The sequence below is a fragment of the Sciurus vulgaris genome (assembly GCF_902686455.1).
Source record: "Sciurus vulgaris genome assembly, contig: HiC_scaffold_186_arrow_ctg1, whole genome shotgun sequence".
Classification (NCBI taxonomy): Eukaryota; Metazoa; Chordata; class Mammalia; order Rodentia; family Sciuridae; genus Sciurus; species Sciurus vulgaris.
Genome location: NW_027632868.1, coordinates 1 through 8,636, shown reverse-complemented (window position 1 = coordinate 8,636; position 8,636 = coordinate 1). Strand labels below are relative to the sequence as shown.

Sequence of the window (8,636 nt, the reverse complement as noted above, 5' to 3'; positions counted from 1 at the left end):
TGTTCTGCTGAGGCTGGCTTTGAACTTCTGATCTTCCTGCCTCAGCCTCCCAAGTTGCTATTACAGGTGTGATCTGCCCAGCAAGTTTTCCCTATTTTAATTGTCTTTTAGAAGGAATCATAAAATATGTATTATTTTGTGAATAAGCGTATACTTTTAGAAACAAGTTATATTGATCAGTTTTTGTGTACTAAATTCTTTCTAGAGGATAAACTGTTTTTGCTAATATCTTTCCAGCCTTTGAATTTAGTCCAATCATGATATGATCTGTTTAGAATTTAAAATTCTAAGTATATATCACTATAGTCCTATAGAATTAAAAGGATTATAAGGGAATATTATGAACATCTACATGCTAAAATATTTGATAATTTCGATGAATAGCTATAAAGAGACAAATTACCAAAATGAGGCAACATAAAATAGAAAATTTTACTAGACCTATATCAAGTAAGAACATTGAATTAGTCATTAAAAATTGCCTACTATGGACTGAGGGGCATAGTTCAGTGATAGAGCTAGAGACTCCAGATTCAGGCCCCAGAACTGCAAAAGCAAAACCAAATACATCTTCCCCTGAAGAGAATTCCAGGCCCAGATGGCTTCATTTGTGAATTCTGTCCAACATTTAATGAAGAAATAATACCAATCCTATACAAATACTTTCAAAACATAGAAGAAAACAGAACAATTTTCAGCTCATTTTGTGAAATCAGATATCAAAGCCAGAGAAAAACAGCCTAAGAAAACTACAGTTAAAAATTTCTCACAAACTTAGATGCAGGAATTCTTAATGATATTAACAAATTGAGTCCAGGAACATATAGGAAGTTTTTTCAGCATGACTAACAGGGATTTAGCTCAGTAATGCAAGATTGGTTTACTATTCTGAAGTCAATTAATATAATATAATATACCATAATTAATAAATAGAGGAAAATCCAAATTATGATTACTACAATGGATGAAGAGAAGATAATTGACAAAATCTAGCCCTCATTCATTATAAAAACTCTCAGGAAACTGCACAAAGAAGGGAGGTTCCTCATCCTAAAGAACATCTATAAAAACACTTGTAACTAATATTATACTTAATATTGAAATATTGCATGCTTCCCACCCCATTCTTGGAATGAGGCAAGAATATATGCCCTTTCCACTTCTGCTCAATGTTGTACTAATTCTAACTGCAATGGAAGCTAATAAAAAGAAAGAAAACAGGGCTGGAAATGTGACTCTACAGCATTTGTCTACATGTGTGAGGCCCTGTGTTTGATCCCCAGAACTGCAAAAAGAATAAATGAAAGAAAGAAAACATTCATATTGGAAAGGAGTAAGTAAAACTTTATTTACAGACAACACGATCTCATAGAAAATCATAAGGAATCTATATTAAAACTAATAATTGACTTTTTCACCTTTGGAAATAGACCAGACTTGGAGCGGGGGAACCAAACAAATAATTGAGGTTAGCAGCATCACAGGACACAGAAATAGACAAATCAATTACAATTACACAATTAGGTACAAATCAACTCTACTTCTGTATATTAGCAAGAAACAATCTAAAAATAAAAGAAGTAAGTCCATGCACTATAGCATCAAATGGAATAAAATCTTAGGATTAAGTTTGGCAAGAACTCTCAAACAAAGCAATGTACAGAGAAATGAGCATATTTACTTGCATTCTTCTTCTTCTTTTTTTTTTTTTTTTTTTTTTTTTTGGTACTAGGGATTGAACCCAGTGGTGCTTAACCCCTGAGCCACATCCCTAGCCCTTTTTATTTTGAGATAGGGTCTCAGTAGGTTGCTTACAGCCTTGCTGAGTAGCTGAGGCTGGCTTCAAACCTCCAGTCATCCTGCTTTAGCATCCTGAGCCACTGGGATTACAGGCATGTGCCACCATGCCCAGCTGTACTTGCATTCTTAATTCAGCTTTGCCTCTGAATAACTGCATACAATTCATACAAACTTCTGAACTTTGTTTCCCTCATCTTAAATTAAGAATTCTACTGTAGTATTACTTGCCTTACAGAGCTGTTATGAACATCAAAACAAAATTAAAATATAAAGCATCATACAGTGAATAATTATAATAAGTATCACCCTCAGGAGCTGTTTGCCTTCCCAGGTGTCTGGTTGAAGTAGTTTGAAAACAAATTCAGGAACCTTGGCAGTTTTGTCACATGGTACAGGGTTGCCTGTTCTGTCTTTCTGCAGAGGAGCAGGAGCCATCATTTTAGATCCAGATAGTGGGATTGTGTTTAGATTTCCAATTGGATCACTCAGTTTTACCCTGAAATCACCAACAAGGTGATTATTTTTCATGCCATGATTTACTCACTTTGTAAAAGGTTCCAGTTTTCACTTTTCACTTTGAAATACCATACCCTGATCCTTCTTCATGTTATAAAGTTTAGGAGGAGTTTTTGTTACAGTGTATTGAATAACTGAATTGTTTTTCAGTACTAGGGATTGAACCCAAAGTACTTTACCACTAAGCTACATCCCCAGCCCTTTGTATCTTTTTTATTTTTTATTTTAAGTTACATAGGTTGGCTTGGATCTTGTGATCCTCCTGTCTGAGGCACCCTGAGTCATTGGAATGGAGACATGTGCCATTGTGACTGAACCGATTGTTCTTTAAAGCTGTCATTTTTTAATATTTCAGTGTGTACCATTGAATTTAACTTTCTTTTCCTTAATTCTCTTCTTAAGGCTTTATGGCAGCCAGCTCCTGTTTCTGATGAAATTGAAGTTGACTTTAGTAAGCCCTATGTCAGGGTAACTATGGAAGAAGCCAGCAAAGGAACACCTTGTAAGTAGATACCTAATTATTTTGTTGTGTTACTAGTTTTTAACATTCTGTTGTATTTATCAAATACATACCTACTCTCCATATACTTCCCTCAAGTTTACTTATAAATGTAGTGAAAGTCATTTAGGCAACTGTTCTTACTTTTCCGTAAATTAGTAGAGAGGGAGGGATTCCTCCTATTTGCATTAATGTTCAATTTGGGAGGGTAATTCCAGGCTATAAAATTTTATTTTTTTCCTTAGGATGGTGCACTTGTTTCTTGGACTATTGTCATATCTGTGAGATATAATGAAACATAGACAATAAGTTATTAGCTTGTTTTGCTAATTTGTGGTCCTAAGAATCAAACCCAGAGCCTTGTACATGTTAGGCAAATGCTCTACCTACTGAGCTACACCCACAGTCCCATGATCTTGCCTATTTTTATAAAGATTCAGATAATATCTCAATCTCTCATATTTTTCATATCATTCAGAATTTTTCTCACAATCTTCCCTCATTGTGTCTGTCAAATATGATGCTGATTGATAGCGGACAAACTATCCCAAGTTGGGGGATATTTATCACTTAATTTTATCCTTAGTAGTAGTAGTATAATTTTCCAGGTTTTATTTTTTTCCTTTTTGGTACCGGGGCTTGAACCCTGGGGGTTCATATCCTTAATCCTTTTTAAAATTTTTGTTTTAAGACAGAATCCCCCTGAGTTGCTGAAAGCCTTACTAAATTGTTGAAGCTAGTTTCAAACTGGCAGTCCTCCTGTCTCAGCGTTCCATGTCACTGGGATTGTAGGTGTTGCATCACCGATCCTGGCAAGACTTGCTTTAATATTTTTAAAGCTAATACTCTTTATTTGTAGGCTTAATTTATATCATTGTTTAATAATTTTTGCCACATAAATAAATTTTTAAAAAAGATTTTTTGTAGTTACAGATGGACAGCATGCCTTTGTTTTATTTATTTTTATGCAGTGTTAAGTATTGAACCCATTGCCTCATTGTGCCAGGCAAGTGCTCTGCCACTGAGCTACAACCCTAGCTCAACCACGTCAATTATTAATATGTGTTCTGGATACTCCTCCTGTTTGAGGCAATTGGTTTTAGAAATCTTCATAAATAGAAACTTCCATGAGCACTCTTAATGAGTACAAAGTCATTTAGGCAACTATTCTTACTGTTCTGTAAATTATTCTTTTTTTCCAGTTCTTTTCTATTTTTTCTACTCACAATGGTAAATGCCCTCTCTGCTCTGTAAATACAGGGGCTTGACTTAGACCAGAGAGTAAGAGGCCATGATAGCCACAAATATTCACTATATACATATGATACCAGTCTTGGAGATCAGGATTGGGTCCTTGTCCCCTGGTGTTGAAGATTAAATACCTGAGAAATACCAAGGCCAGCATAGAAAGGAAGTTTTATTTAAGAAAGAGACAGAGATAGCATACTTCTCTGGGAAGAAGTGGGGCCCAGAGCTGAATGCCCATGGAAGTGGGTGTGTCTTGCTCTTTCATAGACCCCAGGATCTCTTTTCTTCTTTTATTCTTCTCCAAAGGGCAGGAAGGTGTGGCCCAGGGGCTAATCATTAATAATTCTTTGTGCCAGGAAGTGAGATCCAAAGGTTACATATTAGCGATACTATGAAAATCCTCAAACTGTGTGGCAAGAAGTATACACAGAGTGGAGATGCATACATATTTCCTTTTTAACATTCTGTCTTCCTTGTTTATTGTCTTTGGCTCATTGCATGTCCTTCCCCCCCCCCCCCCAGAAAGTGAACAAATTTCAGTTTAATGTTTTACAACAAAAGTTCATCATTAGTTCTTTGTTAGTTAATCTTGTCAAAAATAAGATACATTTCTGTCTTCCAGGCTTCAGTGTCCACATGAAGGTGGATATTTTTATAGTTTATTAGCCAGAAAATTGCTTAAAAATCTCCTTTATATATTTTCTTTTAAAAATTTATATTATTGGAACATCATTGGTTTTCTTGATCCTGTAAAAGAATGTAACAGTTATAGAAGTAAATGACATAATATTGTACTGATGTGCATTAAAATGTAATGAATGTGACTTGGCCAAGAAATGGAGGAATGTGGGCCTCAGGATGAAATTCCAATCATGTAATACCGATTCATGTCCAAAAGACTTTCCAGAGAAGCAGTGCTCTGAATTTGATGGGAAACATTTCAACATCAGTGGTCTTTCCCCTAATGGGAGGTGGCTTCCAATGTACAATGGGAGCAAGTAATTATAATATCTTTGATGTAAATTTTTTGAGACCTTAGAACACATGGCTTTATTATTTTACACCCCCAACTGACTCTTTTTTAATTTTTACATTTGCCATAAAAGATCTTTGTAAACTCTATTTTCAGGTTGCCAGAACTACTAACTTCTACCAATTGAAGGACAGGGTTGCTGAAACCAGTCACATCTGTGTTCAAGGCCTATGTCTGGTAAGTAAACTAGAAGCTTATATATATATACATAGAAGTTTATATATATATGCCGTGATTTAATTACAATAGTTTTTTTCTCTTTCTCTAACCAGATATTCCTTGTGGGGCTTCCTGGTACATTCTTGTGACTTCCAATAAATTAATTTTTATATCATGTTATCTATTGGAATGTGATTAAATTTGTTACTAGGCCATTCTTTGTCATTTAATAATGACTCATAAAGCACCATTTGCTGATTTTGTTTTGCTTATGCTATTCAGAATCAAGATAAAGATGGTGTGAGCTCCCTAAAAAGGTAGAAACTGCTTTTGCTACTTTGATTGTGACCTGCTATGGTGACATTTAACTAACACCTTTGTTAAAATTCTCTCTCTAGCCCTCTATCTCTCATTTCTTATGTACATTCAAGGAGTATCTTAATTGTGTTTTGAAGTAGTCTGGCTGTGATCATGTGTTAAACTCCAAGGTCAAGAGAGACAAACATGGAGTGTGTGGTGGAGATAACTTACTGCAGGACAATGGCAGGTGTCTTCAGCAGTGCCCATTATGTTCAACTGTGTATTTGCTTCTAGTTTTCCCTTTTATTTAATGTAATAGTAGAGTACATGAGGAAGGTATAATAGTAACACTTTGCTATTGCTTTGTGTGCTCTATACCCTCAGTTCAAAATGATTATGAAAGAAATACTTCCTAAATATAAAAATTACCTTATACCAAATGTACTTTTAAATTAATGAATTCACCCTCCCAAGACAAATCTAATTATTAAAAATTATTATTAAAAATATAATTGGTGCATTTTGAGAATAAGAGTAAATTCAGTGTTATTTGACCAAGATGTGTAAATAGAGTCCTAGAGATTGACTGTTCCTGTAATCTAAAATGTATATACTTATGATATTTTTTTCAGGAACCTTACTTTAAATTATTATCATTTGAACCACTCTTTTTTTTTTTTTTTTTTTCGTCTGACCTGGTCTAGCTGTTGTGTTTGTTATTAATATTGAAAATTTTGATTGAAGGCAAAGAATAAAACCATTAACTTAAATAGCAGATCATAAGTATTTGATTTCTCAAGCAGTATCTGAATTACAGATATTAATAATTGATAATTGGTCTTGATTTCACTTTTACTCAAATGACTGTGAGAATATCTCAGATATTTTCCAGTCTAAAATTTTCTGGACAAACTTTTTTTTTCCTTTTTATGAAATAAAAGCAGACCATTAAGACTTCCCTTGCACAGTACAAGTGTGTTATTTATAGCTATGTTTTTCAGCATCATATTGTGTTCATATGTGTTTGAACATGTGTTATGTTATTATGAGTTATCTCAATTAAAGAGGTATAACTTAAAACTCAAAGATTATATTTTTACCTATAATGTAAGTGTAGAACAGTTCATACTCTTCCATGCTGGTGGTACTTATTAGATGATTTGGCATACTATTTTTCTAGTTGATTTTATTCATTATTTCATGAAAGCCACACACATTTGATCTCCTGTAATCAATGACTCATACTTATCACAGTCGGTTGAAAAGTATATTTTTGAGGAGAAAAACATAATTCAAATTAGGATTAAATAGTTAACCTTGCAAAAACTGTACTGTGAATTAATTGATTTGTAAATGGAGAAAAGTGTTGAAGTCATTTTCTGTACGTATGTTCTTCTTAAATAGCATTGGCCACATTTCTGTTCCCTGGTGGTCACTTTTTCTTGTTGCCTTTGCTATGTGTCAGGCTAGCTTTCTTGAAAAACTCTAGCAGATAGAGTGAAAGTATTGAACAGGAATATTTTATAGTGAAGAGAAGGTGAGTTGAATATCATTCTTTAAGGCTGATAACCTACAACTAATATGTAAGTATACTGTATGCAGACTCTTCCTACCATTTATCACATTATATTTAAAATAGGATGCCTTAAAGAGATAGAAAAAAGCACTGCAAATATTTCAGGATCACAAATGTATGCTTTTATAAAACCTCTTAAGTATATTCAATGTTTTAAAATTTAGTGCGTAAGAAGTATTATAGTTTCTCTCACTACTTTATTAAGTAGGGAAAAATTGTAATAAGAAAGGACAAGAAAAACTTAGATACACATAACTAGAACATAGTCAAATATATACTTCCTCGAAAGTATTTGGATAACTATGTCATATGAATGTTTCTGTGTCAGGAACAGAATGTTTCTGTGTTTCTATTTCTTGTTTAATGTATATTATTATAGTATTTCCCCTTTTTTATTGAATCTGATCTCATAAAATAGAGGTATTACTTTTATTTAATTCCAGTAAACTTTTAATTTTTCTTATAGCTAGTTTATTAATAGACTTCTAAGAGCAATGTAAAATTGAGGGAGGGTAGATAAAAGAATTCCAGATTGTTGGGGGTAAATAAATATAGGGATTCCAGGTTATACTATAAACTAAAAGCTTATGAAATAGCTTGAGGTTTTCTTTTTTAGTATTATTACTTCTCAGCAATGAAATTTACTACTTACTATCTGTTCACATTATCACATGGCAAAGACCAATTGTATTGATATCTCCTGGATTTGTGAATAGAACTTGAAAGTTCATATTTTTCCCAATAGAAAATCTAAATGCATTAGTCAATATTGAATATGCTAATTAAGCACTTAAGGTGCTAACATACTAATTTCATTCTATTCTATGTTAAGAATTGTATGCTGGATGTGGAGGTGCATACTTGTAATTCCAGTGACAGGAGGTTGAGGCAAGAAGATTTCAGGTCAGTCTCAGCAACTTAGAACCTGCCTCAAAATAAAGAATAAAAAGGGCTGAGGATGTAATTTAGTGTAGAGAGTCCCTGTGTTCAATCCTTACTACTGAAAATAATAATGATGATAATAAAATGAAGAAAAAACATTACTTTAAAAATAAAAAATTAGGAAGAGTTATATTTTAAGAATTTGAAACTCTATGTGCTTCTAGACGACAGCTGCTTTTTTCCAATCCTTAGTAACTTATTAAGGTATTGGTTCAAAACCAGTTTCATTTTTTAAAGGTAAAATGAAATTAGAACTGACTGTACCATTCATTTAGCAGTAATATCCTCTAGGACACCTGTGCTTGTGAAATTGAACATATATAACTTTATATTGCAGGTTACAATGTTGTTGTAAAGATTCCCACAGGAGCAACAAACATTGAAATTCTTCAGCACAGCTATTCTGGAAAACCAGATGACAGTCACCTTGGTAAACATTTTTGGTAAGCAGCAGCCAATATGTGGTTTGTGTGCAATTTCATGGAGGTCTGAGGTTGGTGTGAATTCCTGGAAGGCAACAAGAATCCCTGGAGCAAACACAATTTCAGTTCCTACTGAGCTTA

At 33.6% G+C, this 8,636-nt stretch overlaps 1 long non-coding RNA gene across 1 annotated transcript; it reads left to right on the top strand.

Annotated features, from left to right (window-relative positions):
- The first annotated feature begins 4,585 nt into the window (after nucleotides 1–4,585).
- LOC306652415 lies at nucleotides 4,586–8,598 on the top strand. The gene is made up of 4 exons (XR_013761390.1): nucleotides 4,586–4,705; nucleotides 5,193–5,273; nucleotides 7,964–8,034; nucleotides 8,411–8,598. It is a non-coding gene; the product is annotated as an uncharacterized lncRNA (long non-coding RNA).
- The last annotated feature ends 38 nt before the right edge of the window (nucleotides 8,599–8,636 follow it).